Source organism: Papilio machaon, chromosome 13 (assembly GCF_912999745.1).
Source record: "Papilio machaon chromosome 13, ilPapMach1.1, whole genome shotgun sequence".
NCBI classification, from domain to species: domain Eukaryota; kingdom Metazoa; phylum Arthropoda; class Insecta; order Lepidoptera; family Papilionidae; genus Papilio; species Papilio machaon.
The window spans coordinates 2771157-2798700 of NC_059998.1; the positions used below are offsets into that span (position 1 = coordinate 2771157).

A 27544-nucleotide genomic window follows, 5' to 3' on the forward strand; every position below is an offset into this window, starting at 1 on the left:
TAACACAAAGAATTTAAAGCAAACAATATTAAAAAAAATATAACGCGTTTTCGTCTGCGGTTCGGAGAGTGGAACATTTGATATATCAAAGTATCCAGGCGTCACTATATCATAGGATATACCACTTTTATTAAAACGTACTAGCTCGCTCAGGCTTTGTCCGTGCGGTAAAACATTTACGTCTCATTTTTCAAATATTGTTATAATTAATATTGCCATTAAAGTTCCGTAAAATTTCTATTTCTTCTTAAAATTTTGTAATAATTTGTATTGAATATTTTTTTCGAATTGACGTTATATAAAAAAGAAAATAAAAATACTGTCACCCTAATGGCATAAATGTTTGTAAAGGTCGGATCTACCCCAAGTTCATATTAATAGAGAAACGCACCCTGCGTTTACAAACGAAGTTGACCCCATCACCCCGCTTTATTGTATATCAAAATATCGTGTTCCAAACGCCCTATGGTATGCATTAACAGTTATAACATGAAAGAGAAATATTTGAACAGATCTGTCATGCAGTTTTTACTTCGTCTATGATAAAGTACGTTTGTTAAATAGCTTCGTAGACAAAATTTTAAGATATTTATGCTGTTAAAAATTCTTGTAGTCTCCTAAACAGTATTTACTTTTTAAGTGTTATAGATTAGTTTTTAAATTTCAACTGTAGCACCCACAGTGGCTTAATGATTTCTTTACCACTCCCTTATTAAACTCTAAGTGTGTTATTTAGTGTTCAAATGTTATCAGTTCTAGAACCAAACAAAATGTACACAAAGGAAAATAGTATCTTACAATTTATAAATGGCTGTCGTTCGATGCAAACACATTAACCACACTTATTAAGTTTTGACATCAATACGCGCTCGTTATTTAAGCATATCGACAGATTTACTGACCACGAGGCGTTACTGGCAACATGATACTGCAGAGTTAATCCCTTTTCATGTTGCAACCAATGATACATACTTTACTCCGTAAGATTGTAAACAACCATAAAGTAAACACGGTAAAGCCATATTCTGCGAAAAGGAGACATTATCTATGTAAAAAAATGCATTAAACGCAATTATTTTATATATATTACTTTTCGGCATACTTTAGGCTTGTATTATGTGTAAGTTCTTAACATTATCAGAATTAATCTTAATAAGTCATCATGTCGAATGATATATGTATTTTTATGTTTCCAAGGTATCGTTAAATGTTGGTTGAGCCACTACCTAGAGAGGGTAGGGAGTTAAGTAGCGGACAGATTAATCCTCTAAAATCTAAAATATTATAAAGGGTTTCCTTACTCTAAGACTCTCCTTACTACTATCAACTGTCAACAAGTATCTTGAGTTAGTTGAAGTAATGTAAAAATATTTTGTCGAATTGCAACAGAGGTTCTACCTTCTACTGAATTGGCAGACATATAATTTTGTAAGTAACTTTTTTGGATATAGGGTTCGAAACCTCAATGTTATAAATCAGGGGTGAATTATTCTACAGACGTCAGTTTTTGGCTTTCTTATTTTCAACTTAAAGTTTCGATTCGATATATTTTAAAGGGTTATCTAATGATTATATATTAAATGCATGCACGATTGCATGCGTTTCATACGTTCTAACTGGCAAGGGGATAGTACCTACTTGAATAATATTGAATGGAGGGCTCATACCATGGCGGGAAGCGCAATCGATTGACGGGGGTCATCGACACAGGAACTGACTGACCTTTGAACGGCTCAGCTGATCGAATATTGTTAAATTTTGATAATGCGATTTGCTAAACATATTTTTTATAAAGTTTTTTTTTTAATTACATAGTCGGATGTTGATTATTGTTCAATTGTTAACGTGCGGATTTGATAATTTGTTTTGATATTTATCTCCATATATGTAATATGTAGATGTAATTTGAAATACATGTTTGTTAATCTCTTTAACTTCTTTCGTTCTTAAATCTGTTAAATGGAAATTAAAAGTGCACTTAAAGTCTTTCGCTTTGTTTACCAAAATCATTTGTTTAAATATCATTGTGTACTCTCAGTCATATCATAAACGAAAAACAAACACTGACAAATAACGGTCGCTAATATCTTCGTATTATTTTTCTTTCTCAAATTGTGCGTTTAATTTCTACCTTTGGCAGTGTTTTGAAGTTGCCAAGTTCGTAAAATTCAACTGCCATAATACTTGTAAAGCATATATTTGTCTTTACTTTTTCAAAGATAATGTATGGGATGACAATATTTTGTTGTACAATTGTATCGACAGTGGAAACCCACCCTTACAATTGGCATAACATTCGCTTAATGAAGTATTTTATGTTGCTGACAGCGAGGAGAGGCAATTTTATGTGGCCAATTCGTCAGCGGGAGGGGTCTACAAAACCTAACTGCTGTTTGGCTTGTGGCCAGTGATGCGTAAAATGAACAAATACCGTTCTTTTGTTGTCAATGAGTTTATTCGTCTTCTGCTGTTTGATAAGTACTTTCTTTTGTATACCTATAATCTTGTAATTTGTAGAAAGTGAAACTGAAAACTTATTATACGAATATATATTGTATTCATGGAATTAAACAATATATTTTCTATTAAAGGTTTATGCTTTTCTCATGAAATATTGCAGAATATATATTGAAACTCCATCCAAAATAACTTTATAATTAAATGTAATTTAACATGGGAACAAGGAATTTATTTTTCTGTAGTTTTATGGCTATATTTTTTTATTCAATATCAAAATGTGGTTGCGAAAATGAAAACGCTTTTGTCGAGTACAAATCGTAAGGGCCACGAAATACGTAAACCGAATAAAGTATGAATCATCTTACAAAATCACTTTAAACCTGTTTAAGTAAATGTAGGTCGTTGAAAGTTCAGTTGCATCTTGTATAATATAACATAATCAAACTTCGTCAAAGCGTAGAATACTTAAAACATACTGCATGCAAAGACCAGATTTCTAGTAAAGAAGACTCGTTGAACGGTCTTCACAATCCCTTGAGCATTAACACAATAATTCTCACTGGGATAATTGTTATCCAGATACCATACCGCCACCTTATTATTGTGCCTTAATAGCTTCAAAATCAATGTCACAACTATCTTTGTCAACGACATTTTCTAAAAACCGGAAACATTAAATTAATTAAATAATTAACATTCAACAAGTGAGATTGCAGTAAAATGAAAATATATGCCCGGTTTATGAAGTCCTTTTAACCATTCGATTGTCCAAATTACTCAACTCGATATTTTAACTTAGTTTATATGAACTGGCCAGTTTTCAAATGGTAGCATTTCTACTATATTTGACGTTTTTTGGCACAAAATTGTCATTAGTCAGTCTTATCAACACGGTAACTAAGAAAATTACACGTTTTCAGAAACCTGTCATCAGTGAGACAGGAAAGGATTTTGTAGCACTTTTTTAACACTAAAATGTGGTATCGTAATTCAGTTTTCATATGCTCTATAAAAAGACACTACAAGATCCTGTGAAATGTTCTTAGACTTACTTTAACTAAACAAAACCAATATATTAAAATTTAACTACATCAAATTGTGTAGCTACACTCATATTACCAAATAAACATAATGCTGTAGGAATTGCTTGAAATGAGTTGTTTATTAACATCACTCTGCTATGTTACGTACATTTGTTTGTCCAATTTGCTTTTACGATCACTGTTTCATTAGGAATAGAGTTATTCTGTTATTATGTCTAATTGAAGGGAACGTCGATAAAATTATTACGATCTAACAAATGAATGATATTAATTAAACGAGAGACAATTGTTTCATAACTTTTTCCTAAGTGCTTCAAATTATGTTTTATTGACGTCACTTAAGTTATACACTCATCAAAAAAAGTTTGCGAACCCTAGCAAAAGTTTATGCATTTTTATAATGTATCTTTATACAATAAAAAATTTAGCTCTTTGATTTAAAAAAGTATGTTTCTATTTTCTAAAGTATACAACATATATATAAAAAAATCATCAAATGTAAGAGGCAAAACGGATACTAAGTTGTAGTGACCAATCTGGTCAATATAAGCTCGTCTTCGTCCTCTCGCTGTGAATTTCAACTGTCGAAGCACATGTGTCAATGCAAGCTTCTCTGCAATGGAATAATCATTTACCTGCTAGCATATTATTTAATTTGATCAAGTTTTCCAAAAAACTTATGTAAATATGTTATAATTTAAATTATAAATGTAAGTAAGTCAGTATTGGTGCAGTAGTGTGTTGTATAGATAGGATGGGCTATTGTTTTATCAGTAATAGTGATCCCAATGGTCGTGCAGTGATTGATAATACCCAGTGGTCCGGCAAATCAATCGACCATTGAGACACGCCATCCTGGGTGAATGCCTTATTTATTAGAATGACTTTATGATTTAATCGATTACTAAATTGTGTTTTACTACGATTATATTAATTTTAATGTAACGACAATTTTATATTATTACATTTAGTTTTGTGGATTTTTAAAGAAAACATTCTCAGCTTTATTATGAGATAACAAGACTATTTATATATTACTAGCTGTCGCCCGCGACTCCGTCCGCGCGGAATGACAAAAAAACTTTAAGTAGCCTATACGTTTATAGATATCTGTTGAGCCGTTCTGGAGATACCTTCAAACAAACATCCATCCATCCATCCATTTTAACATTCGCATTTATAATATAAGTATGATGATTTACTGAGGATTTTGATTTAAATTTTAGTTTTCATTGTCAATCTTAAAACAGTTTAAGCTTTCTTTCATTTAAAGTGGTTTCCGAATATTTACTTTCATATCCCGTTATATACCAATACTTATGTTGTAATCTGACAAATCTGAGCATATAAAAGTCCTTTAATGCCGGCTTACGTACAATTTACTACAATCGTAAACCTCTGTAAACAAAACTGACAAACAAACATACGAATGAATTTAGTTTATAACATTATATAACTTCAAACTTTCGTGGTTTTGGCATGCAACTGTGCCGAAATATCGGGAGCTCAAACAGCCTAATCGTGGTAAGAATCCCGTTTCTTACGAACATAGTTTATAACATGTTTATTTGGTGCTCTTCATTTTGTAAGACATCGGAAAAAATGTAGCAATATATTGATAATGTTTATTTTGTTATATACGCATAAATATATAACCTAAAGATGTAGTATTTCATATAAGTTAGACGTTAACCGAGAGTCGATTTTCGAATTGTCCTATTGTACTGTAATTGAATATCAGTAGTATTTGAACATAAATAGTAACAACACTGAGGAAATTTAGTCAAAAGACCTCTGGAGGCCTTCGTCTCACTTTTGTGCTCCGGATTACGTATCTATAGGTTATATCGTTTAAAAATTTTCGAGACGTTTGCATCGATATATATCATTCTAAAATAGTTTTCTATTCAGCTACTTTGAATTTAAATTTAAATAAGTTTCCGTCGGGTCTCTATTGAGTTGAACATTCCGATAACTATCAAATGTTCTTTGTTGGCTGAAACCAGCTAACTTTTGTCTCCTTTGTAGTAATACATCTAAATGTCTATATCGTTAATCTCTAATTTACATATAAGCAATGATATTCTCAAATATAATGGTAATTATTAGCATAATAATGTTTGTGCTAAATGTTTTGTATGAACCATTTTTATTTACGATAAAGAATCAAAATTTTAGTGTTGCCTACGACGATGTCATCTACATTCGTATTTACTTAATGATTCATCGTACATTTTTCCTGCAAGTTTTATGTTACATATTATTTTATTTGATAAAACGATTGTTTAAATGTAATTTCTCTGTTTTTTCTACTAACTTTTTAAGTCCAAAAAAAAGCAACACCTAAGTTCAAGTATGAAACTGTCATGAAGACAGATTAAAAATTAATGCTGTATTTAGTCTGTCTGTATATTACAGTAGCCTATTTTATCTGTACAGAGATGCCAAACATGTGTGTTTTACGGTTCGAACCTGGCGCCCTCTGGCGTCTGCAGAGCTTATTAATCAGAGTCGGCTCGTTTATACTCTATAAACACACGTTACTACTTCAAAACTATTGTTACAGAAAACATGTGCTCTAATATACAAGTCTACAGAGATCTATTCTTTATTAAATCGTTCAATCGAAACTAGTAATCAAATTTTATTTATACCAACTTTTTTAAACATATTTGAACCCTAAACATGTAGTAGTGGCTAGTTAGATTCAATTTGGAAAGGTTATTTTGCTTTTTCACGTTATACATACAAAGTGGCTTTACGTTGTATTTACCGATTTATATAAATTATATACTTTCTGTTGTGAATCTTTATTTGATACAAAATGATTTTTTTAATAAAATAACAATGGATATATAGCGTTGACCATATATGCCGTTTTATTTTGAAATAAATGAAATCAATTTTAAATTAATCAATACATAGCTGACATAATGTTAGACAGTGATACTTGACGGATGGATGTTTGAAGGTTGTTTGAAGGCTAGAACCGCTCAACGGATTTTGATGAAATTTGACATAGGTGTATAACTTAGTCTGAAAGAACACATAGGCTACTAATTAAGTTTTTTTAATCCGCGCGGACGGAGTCGAGGGCCACAGCTAGTGTATCTATAAAAATAATCAAATAAGAAATCGACCCATGGGACAAAAAGAGTTACATCTATTAACTTAAGAGATATAACTTTTTTCGCCGGATGTGTCGAACTCCTGGCCCAGTGCGCTGTATGCAAACTATATTTGAATCAATCAACTACGAGTATTGCACTCTCGTAATTAAACCACAGGATGTAGCCCATAACGTCCATTGACGAGCTTTCCTCTACTACTACTAATGGCAAATCGAACTCTAATTCAACTCATTAAGGTCCTTTTCTATATACAGATAATCAAAAGTACTATCGACCCCAGTGTATCGTCACATGCTGTTTTGTACACTGTTATTATAAGAAATTATCGTAATCTTTATAATTTATGCTTCGGCATACTTATTCAATCACTTTATTTGTTTCACTATAGCTAATAATAGCAAACAAATTAATTGAAAATGAAAGCTACTAAGTATTTCTGTATTCTAGTCTTTTAACTAACAGTAAAAGTTACTAAAAAAACTCATATTATCAAGTAATTGTCAAAGTAAAAATGGTCTCATCTCCCTTCAATAATCCATATTCATAGATCTTAAGTTAATGGTCATGTGTAAATGTGTATAAAAATTTCAATAAATATTTTTTCCTGACTTCAATAGAGCGATCCAATGATAGCTTATGTATGCAACAGCTAGCCTCAATTATACGCTGCCCAATGAACATAAACTTAATCAGAGAATGCACTATATTATAGAAACAGAATAATACACTATATTAGTCATTTTAATAAACTGTCTTTGTAATCTATCCTTTATTACTTTACGTTAAAATTCATATTCTCTTGTTAATGCCGTAACTTGTCTTGGGTACTCCAACTATTAAATATCGTCATCAAGATCTACAAAAAAAGAAAAAGTTTCGCTCTCCACTGGATAATTGATGAGTTTTGCTGCCAGGATCATGCTTTGTTTTTATTAATAATCTACATTAACAAAAATAGTTACTTGTATGAACAGACCTTTCTGTGAAAGCGCTTTGGGAGCGATAAATTGCAATATATTCGAACAAGAACAAATATAGGATACTATGTGTAGTCAATTATTTCAAGAAATAAAGCCGCTATCGCTCTTTGAATTTGTGAGATTTATTAAATAAAATTTCTTACTCATTTTTATTTGCAACTTTTAAAAGTTTTAAAGTTTTAAAAGTTAATTCTGTGATTTTCACCACAATCACCGATCTAAATACTACAGAATATGCACAAGTAAATAATGTTTTGGAAGAATATTTTCTTTAAAATAAATATTAACTGTAACGTCTTGTTTTATATTTCTGTATAGTACCAATATCTAAGATAAGCTGAACATATAATCAAAATATAATAACATAGCTTGCAGGTGCGCTTTAATAACAAAACGCATTACACGTACTAGGTCGTAAGTAGTTTCTCTTAAAATAGAAATCTTATTATTGCCCCGAGTCTAGACAAATATTGAAATAAATCAAATAAGTCGAAAAAGTTGAAACTCTCTGTCCATTTAAGAGTTTGATAACAATGTTAAAAAGTTTCGACAGTTTTTTTAGAACATACTCTAGAAATCGTCCTCTTTTGCAAAAACGTACATCTAAATGCAATCTTTATAAATGACGTAATATTTAAGTTAATGAATTTCTCAACATTTACTTGTAACATTGTATCAATTCAAGATAACATAAGTTCAATTCTATATGAACTTTTCTTGGGTGGTCCTTTCTAAATGACGTTCTTGAGTTTTGATCAAATTACGCATTCTCGATATCACGTCATTTCAAATATGTATCATACATAAATCAACACAAACTTCAGAATATATATAAATGTTTATAAATCAAATAATATTTGCTCAAATGAAGTTTTTGTTACTTATTTTGTTGGTTTAAAATCTAACATTAAATTTGGTAAACCATTTTTATGCATAAGTTTAAAAGTATTTCACTTTATATTCACCTTTCGTCCTCAATTACACTATGGTTATAGTCAATATAAGAAATTATATCCGAAAAAGAATTCATAGTCATTCAAATTTATTACTACGAAGTAGAGTTATTAAATTTTGAAATAGACGTACTGGCTTCATTATTTTTTTCATTTTACTGCCATAGTTTTATAGCTGCACGATTCGTTTAAACTTTTGAGTTTTCGGGAGTGCAAAATTCAATATTGAAACATTTTGCAATATTTTAAATGAAGCGATAAATAATGTTCATTTCAAAGTTCAAACACATATCATTCTTTATTTGAAAATTGTATGGTTAAAATTGTGAATACAATATTTTCTACTATTATTCTACACCGGTGAGAGAATATCACTAGTGTTACTCCTCCAATATAGACTGCTTTACAGTTTTGGTGTAAAAGCACTTGGTTTAGAAGCGTCGGTGATTTTTAGAATGTGCTCCGGAATTTTATGTACCCGTTTTATTAGATCTCGCCGAGGTGAACAAACGTGGATTGGTTCTTAGCGACTTCTTATGGCCGTTTCAACATTGTGTACCTAAACTATTACTTACCTTTTCGTTTTGTCAATACATTTAAAGGTTAAACCTATTTATGATGATCTCTAAAATATCTATGTTGAAAAATTTTAAGTATGATTAAAGTCAACCAAAAAATGTTAGCGTTATAATTTTTGCAGGAAAAAATTACGGTTTGTTATCAACTTTTCCATGTAGTTGAATAGTTTATACATTTTCTTTGTTGTTTGTACCCCATAATGGATGAATAAGCTCTGCTTTTAATATCAACAAGTTTGACTGAATTATTTGTTTGCACCATTAAATTATTGATATGATGAGAGAGTACATTAACGGAGATACGAATAGATGTAATTATTTCATCTCCTGTGCGCAATTTCAGAGACTGTGAATTTCCATAACCTCAAAGATTTATATTAAGTACAGTTTACACGGATGTTATAATTAGAGAACATTGACTCATACAAGTGTCTGGATTTACAGTAAATCTAGTGGTGCTTCTCACTAAAAAGTTTGGGAGAAATTATCAATAAACTTTTAAGAGGTTTATTATTAACTTTGAGAAATGCTATTGCTTGCATTGATAAGAATAAAAATATTTTTTCTCGTTATAAAAGTCGTTTTTTGTTTTACGTCGTTTGTTGTTTTATGAAGACAGCACAATTTATGTATAAAACTTCACTACAATCTACGGAGCTCACATTAAGTAAATAAAAGTTAGTTTAAGTTAAGTTTATTTTTACTATGATATGAGAAAATATTCTCCAATATTCACAATACTGTACATATTGCAATTTTTATCACTTTCCAATATAAAGAAATGGAGAAATATTAAACAATTTTATAGGCTTTTTATTTTATTGTCTTTCACATATTTTAATAATAGATACAGTTAAAATTGTTTGTGAGTAAATACTCCTTGAAGTGTCATTACTCGGTTATTGCGCTCGAGGCGTATAGCTTTATGATCGCATGCCGAATAGAAATGTTTCTATATTTCATATTAGAGTTACAATTTTTATTGCAATAAAAGTGTCCAATACACTCTGTACCTAAGTGTACGTGTAACAATAAACATTTTACTTAATTTAATTAACGTCGGTTGACTACAAGTCTGCTTATGTTATTTTCTTTTGTGTTGAATTTAAAATTTCAATTTGACGACGAAATTTGTATTTCAATGTTTACGAATATTCTTTTTCGGAAAAAGTGTTGCTTTGTCGTCTATTTATTATATAAAATAAACTGTGATGTATCATCATCAATAATTAGTCTTGAGTAAATTTCTAATGTTGGCTCTGTAGTTTATTAGAATTTCTTTATATTTATACAATTTCATTGTATACTTGCAATAAGTAATAAAGTGATATTGTCGCAACTGGTATCGCGTTCCTTCTGATTGTTTTCTAAGATATTTTCATCGCACGTGTCACGGCGCCCGCCGCAGCCGGCTGTCGCAACAAAATAACATTTGCAAATCTATCAAGTGCAAGACATTGTAATTTGACCCCTACAGAGCAGCTGCTAGAAGTTTGATTGGTGGATAGACAGCTCACTCAGCTCGTGGCCGTGATTAATTGTGTGTACTGTAGGATGCAGCCCAGACATCACATTGACTGTAGTGGTGACGTGGCCGGACATCCATTGTTCTGTGTACGGATTAATTATATAATAATTTATTGAAGAGATATCTGTGAAATTCTATCTCTTCTCTTTTGCAATAGGATCATCACGTCTTTGAGCACCGTGACCCATCAGTATACAAACTATCTCTGGTTTATGACTTAATATCCCGCTACAAAAACTAAAAAAAATATGCAAAAAAATATTGGCATATAAAAAAAGTATATAAAATATTGCTACTCATTTGATTTGTTTATCTGCGTGGAATATGTCGGGATAAACATGTTGGCGTATTTTGATTAGATTCTTAGTAACTCGCTCACGGAATAATTTTCCTTAACTTTATTCATTCAGGCTGAAAATACATGTCATTAAATAATAATATTAACCGCGTCAGTGAATACGAATTAAGCGACGCAATGAATTTTTCATTTGCCATCATTTGCATTGGCGCCTCGCATTCATCGGACACGATAAAAAACAAAAGCTTCGCCATCGTCCAAAGGAATAGACAGAAATAACTAATCTACGCCATAAGGTGATCTACGCTTTTAAAAATTACATAGGTACCTACATAAATCATTGGGCACATGAGATCTCTATCCAAACCTACTTTATTTAATATGTAGTAAAAATGCAAAGCTGTAAACTATTTTATAGTTTACTACTTAACTTATAAAAATGAGGCTAAGCACTTTTCGATGAAGATTGATTCATTCGGTTAAATTTATAAATGTTTCCGCCTATAAATTTTACAACGTATCCATGATTACTGATATAAGGCCAGTAATAGACGAACTTCAATTCTGTGTTATTAATGTAGATTTATGTTTTTTTACATACAGAAATTTACAGTCAAAATTAGTTTTACTTAGTAATAGTTTATAGTAAGTACTAGGTATCACTTAACGGCTCAATAGATCTCATGTAGAACATAGTCTGGAAGGACATAGGCTACTTAGTAATTTCGTTTTTTATTTAATTCTTTGCGAACGGAATCGCGGGCAAAAGCTAGTAGTAAGCTAAGCTACTTCTAAAGCAATGTAAAACGTCATAAGTATATGAAGAATGGAAGTCCTTTACATAAATACTTGATTCAAAGTACGGTAGTTATCCGTCTACTACATTCTACTTAATGGACTATATTCTCTTTTATTTATCAATGTAATACAGTGAAACTTGGTTAAGTGGGACCTGGATAAGTGAGAAACCTCCTTAACTGGAACTCATGCTGAGGTCCCAACACTTTGGCACTGAATTACCTCTGTTAGTGGGACGAGGTAAACCTCTATATCTGGGATTTGTTCTTTCGATTTATCATCATAGTTACCTCTATAACTGAGACAGCGAGTAAATTTTATATGCATAAACCTCTGTAACTGAGATAACATTGTTTGTTTACTCATTCTTATTCTACCCACAAATTCCACACGTAATTCCAAGTACATAAGTACAAATTTTGAGCTTCAATTACCTTCAGTTTTAGTTTCGCTTTACTATCATACAGATGTTTATTTGAAAAATGTCAAACTGAAATAACTGAAATAACTGAAATAAACTGAAATAACCTGTATTCTCACCTCTATTAATGGAACCCTCTGTAAATGAGACAGATATTTATTTATACCTGTATATCTGAGACACTGGGTAAGTGGAATACCTCTATAAGTGAAACGACATTGCAGGTCCCTTGATGTCTCACTTAACCAGGTTTCACTGTATCTTAAATTTATGCATTTTTACTACATCTATGTGCTATATTTTTTTCATTTCTTTATGGAATAATGTTAACCTTTTCTAGAAGATAAATTACCCTGCGTTTAAAATATAAACAACAGTTGACAGATTGTTTGATGATGTTTTTACTTTAATCTCATTCGAAAGTCGTTAAACGCAACTGTGTTTAATGGTTTCTGTCTTCAATAAAGACGCTGTCCAAAAATTTCACCGCTGATGTTGAAATTTGTTCATAAAGTTTTATTTTTATTATGAACTTAATTTTATTATCTTGCCAGTGTTAATACATACACAGATAACTTTATTTATTAACTAGTTGTCGCCCGCAACTCCGTCCGCGTGGAATTAAAAAAACTTGTATATCTATACCAAATTTCATTGAGTTCCATGCAGCTGTTCTGGAGATAACTTGTAACAAACATTGATCCATCCATCTAAATAATCGCATTTATAATAGGAGTAAGATTTATTGAAAGCGTTATTTCGCATGAAATAATTATAATAAATTTTATCAGTACGTCATTTTATAAAATTTTAAATTTTCGGAATTTTTTGTGAAGCTCGAATGAAAATTATCTCAGTTAAGCATTTTTCCAATTGGCTATATTTCTTTCGCGCACTGTGCGCCAATTTGTCAAACGAACTGACGTTAATCGAGCTTCTCTTAATATATTTCTGGCGAAAATGGACGATATGTGAAAGGTAATTTAACAAAACTTACACGTTAACAAAATTGTGTTTTTGTGTGAAATTAATTTAAGTAATTTATTTTCCCACTAATTTTGAAACCACTATCAGACACGTCTATCCTGAAACCACATCAGCGTGATATCGTTTTAGCATTGGTTAGCAAATAAAAAAATGTCACTAATCAGGAACCTTACTACTTTGAAAAGAGCTACATCTGATCGAAAATAACCCACGTTTATCAATATGTTTGCCAAACTATAAAATAGAGAAGAAAAAAATACTTAGAAACAATCACTCTTCTAAAACTTGCATTTAATTTATGCTTGACAATATACCAACTTTATTTTCTAGATAATAGAAGATTTATGTCGTAACTGTTCCTTAAACATCCTTGGCTTAAGATACCAACCCTGCTGTGGTCCGAAGCAATAAATATTCCAAATATAATGGTTTATAACAACCGAAAGATAACCAATGTCCTTGCGGCACGATGGCGAAATGGACTTGGTTAGATTTATCATCGAAATATGCACCCCGCTTGTCCCTTACTATAAAATAATAAACTAAATACTGCCAAATTGTACTGCAGTATTTTAATCTTAAATCTTACTAATATTATAAATTGAAATGTTTAGATGGATGGATGGATGTTTGTTTGAAGGTATCTTTAAAACGGCTCAACGGATCTGGATCAAATTTGGCATAAATGAAGAACATAGCCTAGAAGAACACATAGGCTACTAATTAAGTTTTTTTAAATCCGTGCGAACGGAGTCGCGGGTGATAGCTAGTGCTATTGTATAAGTAAGAGTCCACTATTGACAGGCTTTAAAATCACGAGGATACAAAATATTTAATGAAAGAAGAGCGTTATGGGTTATTGGTAGTTATAATATTAGTAAAAGATATTAAATTACACACTTAAAAACGACAATAAATGCTGTAAAAATATAAAAAGTAAAATGTTACGATAACCATGTGAAAAGTGTTTTTTTTTTAATAGATTGTTTTAATAAAATATGTTAAGGGTTATAAAATTTGGTTTTGATGAATATTACACTCCTAACGTACAATAATTTAAAGCTTTCAACGAAGAATTTAATAGATTCATATTAGCTGTCACATTTATACAGTCTTTTAACTACAAAATATTGTTCGTATAAATTCAATTAATATTTATATGTAATTAGCGAGATATCACTTATAGGAATTGTCAATGCAAACAATGGCAATTATTTCCTTGAAATGCATTTAACTGTTTGTAATTTAATATCCTGAAACATGGAAATACACAGCTATAGAATAAGACACAAAGCTGCGTAATTACACGGCGATGCGAAGACGCGTTTAGCTGAGGAAGTTTCGGTAGAATATGCATAATGAATGCGAGATCACGCGTCATAACTTCACAAGCAGTAAATTAAGTCTTATTTAGAAGATTTCCTTGTACGCCAGTAACAATCCGAAGTTATTTTGAAATATAACTTATCGTATTTTTGGGTTTAGGTTTTAATATTTTGTTGTAGTAATACAGGTTGGTAGATGGCGTGATTGTCGTAAAGGTTGCATTACTGCTTCGACGATTTACATTTCAAAAGAATGGAAATAGATTGTTCGCTTCCCTAGAGAGTGAGTCGTTCCAGAGTGGTGTCGTCGGTTTGCGAAAATGATAGGCGCCGGGAAGGCGCTGAGTCATGACCTCGTTAATAAGAGGGCGCCTAAAGCAACTTCCTTGGGATAACATCTCGTCGCAATGTAAACTGCGCCTATATACGATACGTTTAAGCCTTAAATTTGAAAGTAACTGCACTCACTTTTATTTAATTATATCGTTCGATGAAGTCTTGCGCTTAAATCAAAATAAGCTAATAAATGATCCTTTAAAGAACATTCATTGAAAGAACATAAAAAATATTATGTGTGCAATAAATTTTATGATATTCTTCCTCCTTTGGCGTTTTCCTTCCAAATTTATTGCCAAGACCTTTTTACGTCACGTAGTTTCTGTCATTTTCCCCACATTCTTGTGTCTTTTATGGACATGTGATTAATATTGTTTTGATAAATTTATAATTGAAATAATTAAACATATTTCTAAAATAAAAGAACCATACTATATTTTACCGATGTTAATAATAGAATAGACTAAACAAGACTTCATATTTATGTATACACCATTATTGTTATTTTGTTGTATAAAACATTTTCAAATTTCACGATCGCCCCATTATGTTTAAGCTTCTTATAGAGTTTACACGGTTAGTTTATTTTAAAACAACATGAAGTGTTACAGATGGCTAGTATGTGAATAATAATTTTTAGTGTTGATTAATTCGATGATTTATAATAATTTCCGTTATTTTACTCGCTAACTTTCATCCGTTCGGGTCAAAGTTCCTCAGCATTTTTTTATGTCTAACTTGTCCCATGAGTAAAATTTATCGGTGTTAATAATTATGACGGCAATTTTTTATGAATAATAACCGCTAAAAATTAAATGATATATAGAAGAGATGTATACAAACTTTTTCGATAGTCTGTACGTTTGGCCAATGATGTTTATTTAAAAAGAATATAAAGTTTCAGCTTTTTAATACATACTTTTTATTGCCACTTCGTTACCAAATACATTGGTATACTGTCATTACAATATGCATCAGTGCATGGGGTGTCCTCAGTCATGCATAGCCGGTATCGAGTCACTGAACTTTACGTTAACCCGAATTGGCTTGTCCGTCTGTCTGTTGTGTCCACAATAATTAATCACGCTTCTTGCTTACTACTAAGGGACGTTAATAATGTCCAAGGATTTCAATTTATTACAATTCTCTGACAGTAATCGCCGGACCAAATAATAGTTCGGACAAATAGGCACAAAGAGTAATTAAAATTGTATTGAAATAATTAAATTCAGCACTATTTAGTTTTAAAGCGAATATAAGTCTATTCAAATGTCAAAATTTTATTATATTATTTATTAATAACACAATAAAATATATACAATTATAGTAACATTTATTTTCTTTGAGTATCAACATAAATACATTTTAAGTGTTAAAACATCAAAATAAAATTTAAAAAAAATAACAAAAGTAAATGTGTGTAGAGTGTTATTTTAATCCGTATACATAAACACCTGTGGGAGTTTTTCTCGCTGTAAGTCTTCTGGTTCCGAGTGACCTTGCTAACGCCATCTCAGTTTGGCGACCTCGCACCATATGATCGGCGAATTCGTACGCTCGGTCGTTGACCCATAAGTTTGTATAATAAATTCGAGCATGCGGAATGACTCTGCGACCCAATTTACACGTATTGAATGGAATGTATGACTTCTGAACATTGTACATTTATGAAAACGTCTAAATATTAGAATTAATGTATTTTTTATATTACATGTTAAATTAGTCGTATGTTTTTTAATCAATTGAAATACATATTTTCATATCTGTCTGTTGTTAATGATTTTACAAATTTATATCCAATTCATTTTCTTTCAAATATTTCTTAATAAAATTAACAATAACTTACTTGTGTAGAAAAGCAACAAACAACGTAAAATGTCTTTCATTAATTTTTTAAAACGAAAAAAAAATAATTCGTACTATTCCTATCTTTTTAATTTAAAGTATCCTGAAAAAATAGCTTAACACAAAAACATGTAGCACCAAAAATATATATAATGAGTCTGTATTAACTAATGCGGTGGCAGTGACCTATCTTGAGATGTACAAACTCATCACCTCAGCCCTAAAGACTAGCCGGAGTTGGTTCATTGACTGACTGCAAACAGTTTTGCGCACATAATCTTAAGAAACAATAAAGGCCCTTACTAAGCATTTTAGTGATGGCTAGAATTAATATATCTTTGTAATCTTCATTGCTCATGAGTCGTGTAAAACAAAGGATAATATATTTTAATAATTTACTAATAATTAAAAAGAAATCACTATTAATAGTTCTACGATAAGCCTTTATAATCTTTTGAAATCCACTAGTGCATACTGTCTTCAAAATTTAATAAAACTTGGCAAAAGCTTTGTCTGTAAGGACGCCATTAATTCTGACGAAGAAAGTATGGTGTTAATGAACGTTGCACAATCGAGTAACACGCACACAGAAGCATCCTCACTAAAAAGTAATTGTTTGAGCACCTTCCATGTTTTATGGGGCACATAAAAGCACCAGTTTTGGACAACACTCGCTTCCGCCTTGTTAGCAAGCCCGTATATTTGTTGATGTTGTTTTGTTCCTTAAGTATATTAATGAAGGAACAAAAATATGCAACCGATATTGGTTCACTAAGTTTGCGTATCAATTTTTTTTTTTTTTATATTTTAAGGTGGCACACGAGCAAACGGCCACCTGGATTCGCCGCAATAGCGAGGCGACCGTCGCCCACAGACATTCGCAAAGGCAGATGCGTTGCCTATCTTTAATTAACGGAAAAGGGGACGCACAGAAAGAGGATATTTATCCTTCCTATGCATCCCCTCCTCCGCCAAATGACATTTTAACGTCATATGCTGAGATTCTAAGTTATATACCCACAAAATCACAGCTATAATGAATCCGTAGCACAACACACGTAACATAACAAACGTTTAAATTGTAGTGATAAAGTACCTTTGGGGTAGTCTTATGCCTTAACCGGCGCCGTATTGGGCATTCCCGTTACAGCAAACTAACGCACGCGTGACGATATCCTTTCCCGTCGTAACTTCCATAACAGTCTACGTGTGAAACGACTTTACACATTTAGTCTTTAATTAACCTTTTATGGTGTGCCTTTGAAATACACGTGTGCAGTAAAAGAACATCCATGTTATTAGAGTTATTGTATTTAAGGGAGTACTGCCAAACGCTGAGTTTTAAAGATAAGATTTTATTCTTAATATAATCTTTGTTTTGTAAGATCATAATACCCCATAAACGGTTAATTAACAATCTGCTAACATATATAATAATAATAATACTATTCTGAATAAACAAAAGAAAATAATTTAAATGCGATTTTAACATCAAAGAAGGCGTGTAATTAATAATTTAATGAGTCTAGTATGTGCAGGCTGACAAGCGTTGTAGGACTAATTTAATGCAGTCCATTGTGCTGTTAACTCGTAAATCAACACGAAACGCTCGTGAAACATTACTCATGCAATGCTTAGTACAGTGCTATCCAAAATTTATTGTGGCTCGCAATTTTACAAGAAACGCTGAGCGGAACACAATGTTACGTTTATGCGGGGCGTAAAGAGATGCCGTGAAAGAGTACGACCCTGCCCTCGCTTTCCTTTAAATGTCACAGTGTCCCCACATGGCACTAATTTGCGCAGAAAGGGGTTTGTACCGAACTCACAAGCCTCTTTAAAGTTTGAATCATGTAATACCAGTCAGTGGTTCTGAAGCAGGTTTCCATAACAGTCGGATCGAGGTTCAGTTCCGTGGAACTTGAATCACTGTAGTGACCATCAATGCTAATGCATCGCATGTCCTATAAGAAATAACACTTTATGTTACGACTATGGCGGAAGCAGTATAATCGGACGCTAATGTTTTTCTAACTATGATTAGATTGAGCATATTAGGTGCACAGTTTTATAATAAGACTAACTGTCACCCGCGACTCCGTGAGCACGGAATTTAAAAAAAAAACTTTAATAGGCTATCATGTCTTCTTCCAGACTATGTTCTACACCTATGCCAAATTTCATTGAGATCAGTTAAGCCGTTCTGGAGATACCTTCAAACAAACATCCATCAATCCACACATAAACTTCTACCACATACTTCTATATCTAAACTTTCGCATTTATAATATTAGTAAGGTGTAAGCGAAGTCAAAGTTTAATACACGGAAAAAATTAATGTTACATACTACTATGGTTATTTTATCAAGTAGGTACAGGAGCATTTTTCTCCTCCCCCAACATCAAAACCAAGCACATCTACCACTAAACTACCGCAGTACGATAGCAGCAGTCTCAAAAACTTCCATTAATCGCTAATAACACTCATTGATATTGGAATTGATGATACTTCAGTCAATTTAACATGTCCCAGACCTTGCGGCAACCTCACTCATCACCTTCAATCAATCTTCCACACGCCGACCAGACGATGACGTTCTGAACGCATTCTTATGCATTTTCATTGTCCAACCACTTACTGTCTTCCCTCACATCTTCTTTGACAAAAGAGAGACAACATTATGTTTTGATACCAGTGTTAGAGTGTTTTAATTTGACGGAAATCTTTAACATTCACTTACCGTTTCGTAGCACATTGTTCGGTGCACTCCGCGTCGCACCATAGATTTGTTAAAGGAATGCCATTGTTTACTTTCAAGTAATTAAGGCACAAGGCTTGTAAGTTATTCAGTTATATAGGTACTAGCTGTGCCCGCGACTTCGTCCGCGTGAAATACTGTTTTCGTTAAGCATTTTTTTTAAGGATTATTATTTTACTTAACCGACGTGCTATGCGTTGATGTATGGATGTAGACATTGAGATAGGTGTGCCACGACCGCACCAAATGTAGGTGTTTGGTCTCTACCTATCCCTCTGGGTTATGGGCGTGAATTAAGTTGTTGTCGTTGAGGTATTTTATTTAAACTTATAAAAAATTACAACAAAACAAATGGAACTTACAAAATATTCATTTACTCCTATGCAAATTTTCATCCCCTATTCCCTTATTATATTGCAACATTAAGGGTAAAACTTTTACAAACTTTAAATGACCTATTTATTAATATCAAATAGCAGCCTAAAAAAAGTTAGAAGTTAGAAGCTTATTCTAACTGTAAATATGACGATACGTCCATACAAATTTCCACCCCTACTTTTACCCCCTTACAAACCCTCTTTCTAAATATCAGTAAGTATAATAGTAAAACATATTAAACAAAACATTCATTAAAACCTCACATATTGCGAAACAAATTTTCATCCCCTATTGTTATTTAGCACCCTTACGGGTAAAATTTTTACAAAAATCGAAATTCTTACTTATTTATATCAAATTAGCAGCATTAGAAAGAAGTTTCAAGCTTCTTACTGTAAAAATTACGATACTTCCATACAAATTACCACCCCCACATTCAACCCCTTACAACCCTTTATTCGCGTTAAAAAGTAGTCTTTGTTTTTTCTCGGGCTCTAAACTAAATATCAGTAAGGGTAACAGCAAAACATATTAAATAATACATTCACCTAAACCTCACATATTCCCAAACAAATTTTCATCCCCTATTGTTATTTAGCACCCTTCAGGGTAAAATTTTAAAGAATTTGAATTTCATATTTATTTATATCAAATTAGCAGCCTTAGACAGAAGTTTAATGCTTCTAACTGTAAAAATGACGATACTTCCATACAAATTACCACCCCTACTTTCAACCCCTTACAACCCTTTTTTCGCGTTAAAATATAGACTATGTTCTTTCTGAGGCCCTAGACTAAATATTGGTAAGGGTAACAGCAAAACATACTAAACAAAACATTCACCAAAGTCTAAAATATTCCCGAATAAAATTTCATCCCCTATAGTTATTTAGCACCCTTGAGGGTAACATTTTTACAAAAATTAAATTCATATTTATTTCTATCAAATTAGCAGCCTTAGAAAGAAATTTCAAGCTTCTAACTGTTAAAATGACAATACTTCCATACAAATTACCACCCCCACTTTTAACCCCTTACAACCCTGTTTTCGCGTTAAAAAGTAGCCTATGTTCTTTCTGAGGCTCTAGAATATCTGTGTACCAAATTTCATTTAAATCGGTTCAGTAAACAATAGTAGGCGACACTTCCATACAAACTTTCACCCCCAATTTTAACCCCTTACAACCCCTTTTTCGCGTTAAAATATAGCCTATGTCCATCCTCAGGCTCTAGACTATCTGTGTACCAAATTTCATTTAAATCGGTTCAGTAGTTTTGGCGTGAAAGCGAGACAGACAGACAGACAGACAGACAGACAGACAGAGTTACTTTCGCATTTATAATATTAGTAAGGATTTATTATGAAGAATTGTCTTCTCCATTGAGGTAGAAATTTAGGCCTAATTTTAGTCCTAATTAGGAAAGGATGGAAAGGGGAAGTGGATTTGGCGGAGGAGGGAACGCATAGGAAAGAGAAATATCCTCTTTCTGTGCGTCCTCTTCTCCGTTGATTAAAGGTAGGCAGCGCATTTGCGGATGTCTATTGGCAACGGTCGCCTCGCTATTGCTGCAAATCCAGGTGGCCGTTTGCTCGTTTGCCACCTTATACCATAAAAAAACGGATTATGATATATTAGGGCTAATATTTCTGCAAACTATTTGTAAATAGATTTTTCTACATTGTAAATATGCTACAAGCTGTAGCCTCCCAAGTAGGGTTGGCGACAGGCAGGCGGCCGGCCGTAAAAACTAAAGCCAAAACTTTAAGGTTTTATAACCTTGTTTGCCGACCCCACGTAAGTGGGAAAAGGCCAGAAAATTGATGATGATGATGATTTCTGCAAACTATGACCAAAAAACCTAACATACTGAAGAATTGATTAGTGACAGAGCTTGTTTTAACAATTACTTTGACGAAAATTATTTGCTGTTCTTATTGTTTCTCTTTGGCTTGTTTTCTATTTACAATGTGGGTATACTCTGTAAACTTTTTTGCAACTTCCCCTATCTGTGTATCCACAATTGAGCTCTTTACTTACTTTATTTCATATAAGAAAGAAGGTACTTTTTTGTCGTTTGTGATCTTTATTAGTTAACCCCAGAGGACATTTATGATAAAAATGTATAAAACTTTTTTCTCACGCGCAACCACTACGCTTACCCATTTTGTATGCGGTCTGCAACTATAGTACATTAAAGTAACAAGTTCGTGCTTCGCCTTCCGAGGTTTGATTCACAACGAGCAATTAGAATAGTTTGCGGTAGTCTAAAATTGTGGACGTTTATTTCCTATCCATTTCATTTGACACTCGCAATCTCAAGACGTCAAAAACTAATAATTGAAACATACATATAAGTGCTAAATTAAAGTTCTTAGTGTTATATTTTTCTTAACTATATTTGATTCCAAATGGTATAAGTAAGTTTTAATTCATTTATTCTTAAAAACAAAATTAGAATATGGCTGTTTTCGTAACCACCAAATTAATTTCAAAGGTATTTTTCGTATCATTTTCCTTATACAAAGCAAAAACATAACTTATAACATTGGTTATTGCGTTAATTTAAAATTTAACTCATGATTTTTTAACATATCAGTTAACATTTCGATTGATTGTAATCCGTTGTACTTTGTAATGAAGAGATAGCGTCGGCCTGATGTTTAGAATGGCCGTCATTCACACAGCGCCCTCGCTCAGCGCTCGCTGGAAACACGATAGTAATCTGATTCCAATTAACATTGGCTCAAACACAATTCACAATCAACACGCTGTGATAAATAAAAATAAACAGTACCCGACGAGTGAAATAAATTTCAAAGGATCAACTCTGATTCAATTGCAAATAATCTCTGAGTTCGATGTTAAATTTTGTAACTTGAAAGGAATTTAATAAAAAAGGACCTTTATATATGTTTACCTACAGTTTACTATTGTTCGTAAAACGTGAAGTTAGCCATTCTTTACTAAATTTAACTATCAATATACATAGTGCATTATCATGTTGCCGTCCTATAAAATAAATGAAAGAAAGCCTTCCAAAATTTCCTGCTAGTAAACCGATAAAGGGGTTTATTTATATCGTAGAAAATCCCTTGCCAAAATATACTCAACATATTGAGTTTATAATGTAGAGTTCACATAAACGCCGCTGCAATAAATATTCTTAGAATATATTCTGCCGGGACGCCTCAATAATTTATTTAAAGCAAAAGCCTCGACGATCATCAACCCTTATAAGTTTTATATTATGTCTAGACTATATCTTAATGGAAGTATTAATATTCAGTGAATAGAAAAATCTTAGGAAAATCGTTCAGCCATGAAGATAAAAACAAAACATTTTCCATCCCTAACACTCTCTAATAAATATGCATAGATAAAATTAAATCTAGACAATCGGATCCTTAGCAATTAAAGCTAAATGTACAATATTCTTTTTTTCTTATACGTGGGCCTATTTTACTCAAATCCTAAGATTTTATTCAAATCATTTGCCTTAATTCACTTAACGTTTCTCGAATCGTCATAAATTCTTAAGGTAACATAATTTTTTAGTATACCGTTTGAAACCACACATTGTACAAGAATGAAACCATGAAATGGAATTTGAACGAACAATCATACATAGCCGAGATTACTTCATAACGTAACTAAAACGGAATTACAGCCAATTGAACTTTAATTTAAACAAGATGATGCAGTATTACTGCTGAGTAATACATAGTTATATGTTTCCTTATGCAACAAATGTCATTCCAAGAAAACATTAGCTTAATACGTATAATTCCTACAGCTGCACAATCCGTTGACGCTATCGCCCAAACGTATTGTCTGAGCTCAAGTAATTTCATGTCACTCAAATTTGAATTACAAATGCGAGGTCGTCGCTTACTCGCCCGAAATCCGAGCATGGATTACAATATTGTTGGGCTTCGGCCTAACCATTTGTACAATAACAAGTATTCTTTTGTTTCGGCGTCATTTATTATACTAAGCATCTCTTCTTAGTCAGTCTGTAATATTTTCAGTTACAATTATTAACTATACTATATTAACTAAAATGGCAGGCGGTCCCACGCATCTCACGATTCGTTAACTAGCGAATGCCAAAGCAACAGATGTTTGCATTGCAGATTAATATCGAACAATTAGCCGTCATTACATCTTTACAAAATTCAAATGTATTATGTTGTATACATTTAAACAAAATGCTCTTTTACGGCGCTAAATCTACACTCACTATCTTCTGTTCAATGAAAAAAAAACAAACATAAACTAAAAATAAACTATAGTCAAAGACTTATACCACTTCTTAATTATTGCGAGATACTTTTCTAAGGAGAATTGGAAGCCAACTTTTGCCTTACCATATCTTGGTACAGGTTAACAAATTAAACATATACAAATAAATACAATCTCATGCACGAACTGTAATATAAATTCTTATACAACAAAAAAAACGGTTCCCCACTTCCCCTAATGACACCCGTCTGGTGACGTCATCCATATCCAAATTGAAGTGAGCTGCCGTCCGAAGTTTGCATAGGAAGGGGCGAAGTCCCCTGACACAGCGGTTGATTAGCCTGCAATGACAGGCACATCGCGTGGGCCTGTCGCCATGATCAGCCCATAAATATGGTAATGACTCTTTACACTAAATGTGAGTGCATTTGATTAGAATGTTTTAATACTGGATTTATGAAGTTCATCTCAGTTTCTAAAATATACAATACATGTATGGGTAAAGTTACACAATTGGTATAAAAAAAGGGTGTCACAGAAATCTAGCCCAGAGCGCTAATATAAATAAGATACGATTACTGAACTTTATTTATTATTTCGATCCCTTCTGATCTTTGAGAACTTTACTATTTCCACATAATATGTATTCATAATAATATACGCATAATATGTGTTCGATTACTGACTCTTTTATCTCTTTCTTCTTCAGTAAGCTATTAATGTCTTCGAAATAATTAAACCGAATGCGGCCCTGTACAAACCACTAGTCATTTTCGCATAATAGATTTTCATACTTTCTAGACAATATAAAAGTCGATGATACTTTAGGTTTTAATATTAAAGTTATAGTTCGGCTAGAACAGATTAAAATTGTAATCAAAATTAACTTAACGCCAAGCTTTGACGGCTGCATATGACGAGGTTTTAAATCAAAAATAATTCAAAGTCATCAGAAGAATTATGTCTTAAATTCATGTTAATATCTATAGACAGATGTCTTAACTGTCTGCTTACAAAATTCAAAACTGTCTATTCTTTTTATCCGGCATTTTATTGCTTATATCAAACATGTGATTCACATCCAATCTAGGATGTGCTCTGCAATCTACAATAGGTCTGAATCACCATTTAACTGGTTCAGATAAATTATGATTAAATTTAGGTCAGTCTCCTAAATCTGCTCATGGAACTGTTTATGCAGTATTCGTATTTCTGTGCCGTTTACTTCTAGAACTATTTTTAATCGGATAAAATGCAGCTTGTGTCCGAAACTTTGTCACCAATTATATTATCCAGTGACATTCCTTACCATTATTGTCCACTACTGTTAAACCTGCACCAAAACAAATTGTCATCAAGATAGATTTTACTAGCTGTCGCCCGCGACTCCGTCCGCGCGCAGTTAAAAAAAACTTAATAGCGGTACCTATGAAAAATAGATAGTAGCCGATTCTCAGACTTACTCAATATGCTCACAAAATTTTATATTGACAGACACGAGAATTTTATATATATAGGTAAGATTTAAAATAACAAAAAGAGATACAACAATGATTTTTTACACTTGTTACGGCGGTACAATCTCACTGTGATAGTCACGCTCTACCAAAATTAGCAAAAAGCATCAAATTTAATAAAACTAACCAAAACATCGTATTTTTGAAATAATCTGAAATAATAATTCAATGATCGTGTTCAATCCAAAAAAACTATGTTTCCTTCCTGTTATAAATACAAAGAAACAAGCAATAAGAGGTCATAAAAATGGTTTAATTCACCAAACGACAATAATGGAGAAGTAGATCAGGCTAAATGGGCAGAGGTACGATTAATTAAAGGACAAAATAGGCAGGATCACGCGAAGTTAGCAACGATTCAGGTGCGGTGCGTTGTCCCAAATTCCCGATCATTTGCCCACTTCAGACACGACCGGTCGGACAGACAGATCAACTGCGATTAGCGATCGTATTTAGCCGGGACACGCGAAATTCTAATTAATTAACTGTTCCTGTTTTAATCTATGTTAAGGAAAAACATCAACGTTCTTAAAAGTGAATTAAAGATTTTTTAAATAACTTGATATTTTTTGACATGTTTTAACATAACCGAATTATACTATTCCTATACTAAGATTGTCACCATTCGATGGTTTTAGATCTAGCTCCTGCCAAATTGTCTTAAAAAGTAATATACTATCAAATGAAAAAGGAAATTTGACTTGACATGACCTAAAGGTCTATGTTACCAGGTCATAAAATTAAAAAAAAATCAAAAAAGGTTTGTTCCCGAATAAATTGCTTTAATTCAAATCTAAGTTTCAATATAATTTCTCTCATCATTTTCAAATTATTGAAAGTGTCGAGAAATCATTGATAATAAATTTTAACGGAATGGCGGCTAATTATGATGGTAGCGATCGACGCGTGCGGCATTAACCCAATTATGAATGTAGTTCGCATTGCTTTATGAGTTCATTAGTCCCACGGGGATTATTACCCACTGGCTGGATTATCTAACGCCATTAAATTCAGAACATGTACATTAAGGTAATAATAAAACTTATTACATTTCTTGAATTCATATTTTTATTCAAGCACAGGGATGGTCAAGCAATAACACGCGTTTTCAGGTACACGTCACAATATTTTAGGCACTTCACTAATCACTAAATTCATAATGCACTTCGAAAAAAGTGCAAAACAAGTGACAAACGAGTGTTCGTTACGAATTTTTCTTAATCAATTCAAAAAGTCAAAATTATATGAAAGCACGTCTATGACGTCATCAAATCTGTCTTTAGAAAATTGACACTTTTGAAACGCTTTCGGTATCTTTGGACTTGCATACTTAAGACCAAGACTTAGCAAGAAACTTATGATGGACAGTCAATAAATTGTTTCCAAACATCTTGTCAATTTCAAAATATAAGAAAAAAAATTAAAAACCGTCTGATAATAAGTACAAAATAAATTAGTCCCAATCCAACCGTCATTCGCACTTCATTACCAATAATTTAAACAGTGTCACTGTCACAGACTACAGATTAAAAGTCAAACCTCAATATTAAAAGTACGTACTCGTAACTATTTATTTTACTATAACTTTCTATTAATACTAAAAGCATAACTAAAGAAAGTTTACCTCCGAACTTTTAGTGTTAAAGCGGAAACGAACTTGTGAAGGTATTTCAAAGGTGAACGGCGCCTACCGTAGTTGTCTTTGTTGCTTCGTCGAAGTTGCAACCTCGTATACAAACTTCACTTAAGTTGCCGCTACCCTAAATTTTTATTAAAACTACTTTACTACTAAGCTTCATTATTAAGGAATTACTTAATAAGTCATGACTTGACTTATTTAAAATTTGTCAGAGATGTCATGTATGCGAGGACGAATCGTATAAACCTCAGAGGGCCGCTTTTTTTAAGTAACAATTTATTGAATCATGTAATAGTGTATTCATTTAACATGTAAATTGAACAT

General features: G+C 32.3%; 1 protein-coding gene and 1 long non-coding RNA gene across 2 annotated transcripts in view; one reads left to right on the plus strand and one right to left on the minus strand.

Moving 5' to 3' along the window:
• Window positions 1–27544, plus strand: part of LOC106717779 (matrix metalloproteinase-2) — a 133050-nt gene that overhangs the window by 13820 nt on the left and 91686 nt on the right. The window lies entirely within an intron of this gene.
• On the minus strand, window positions 12336–25933 carry LOC123721569. The gene is made up of 3 exons (XR_006756262.1): window positions 25923–25933; window positions 25524–25526; window positions 12336–12451 (listed from the first exon to the last, which is right to left on the minus strand). It is a non-coding gene; the product is annotated as an uncharacterized LOC123721569 (long non-coding RNA).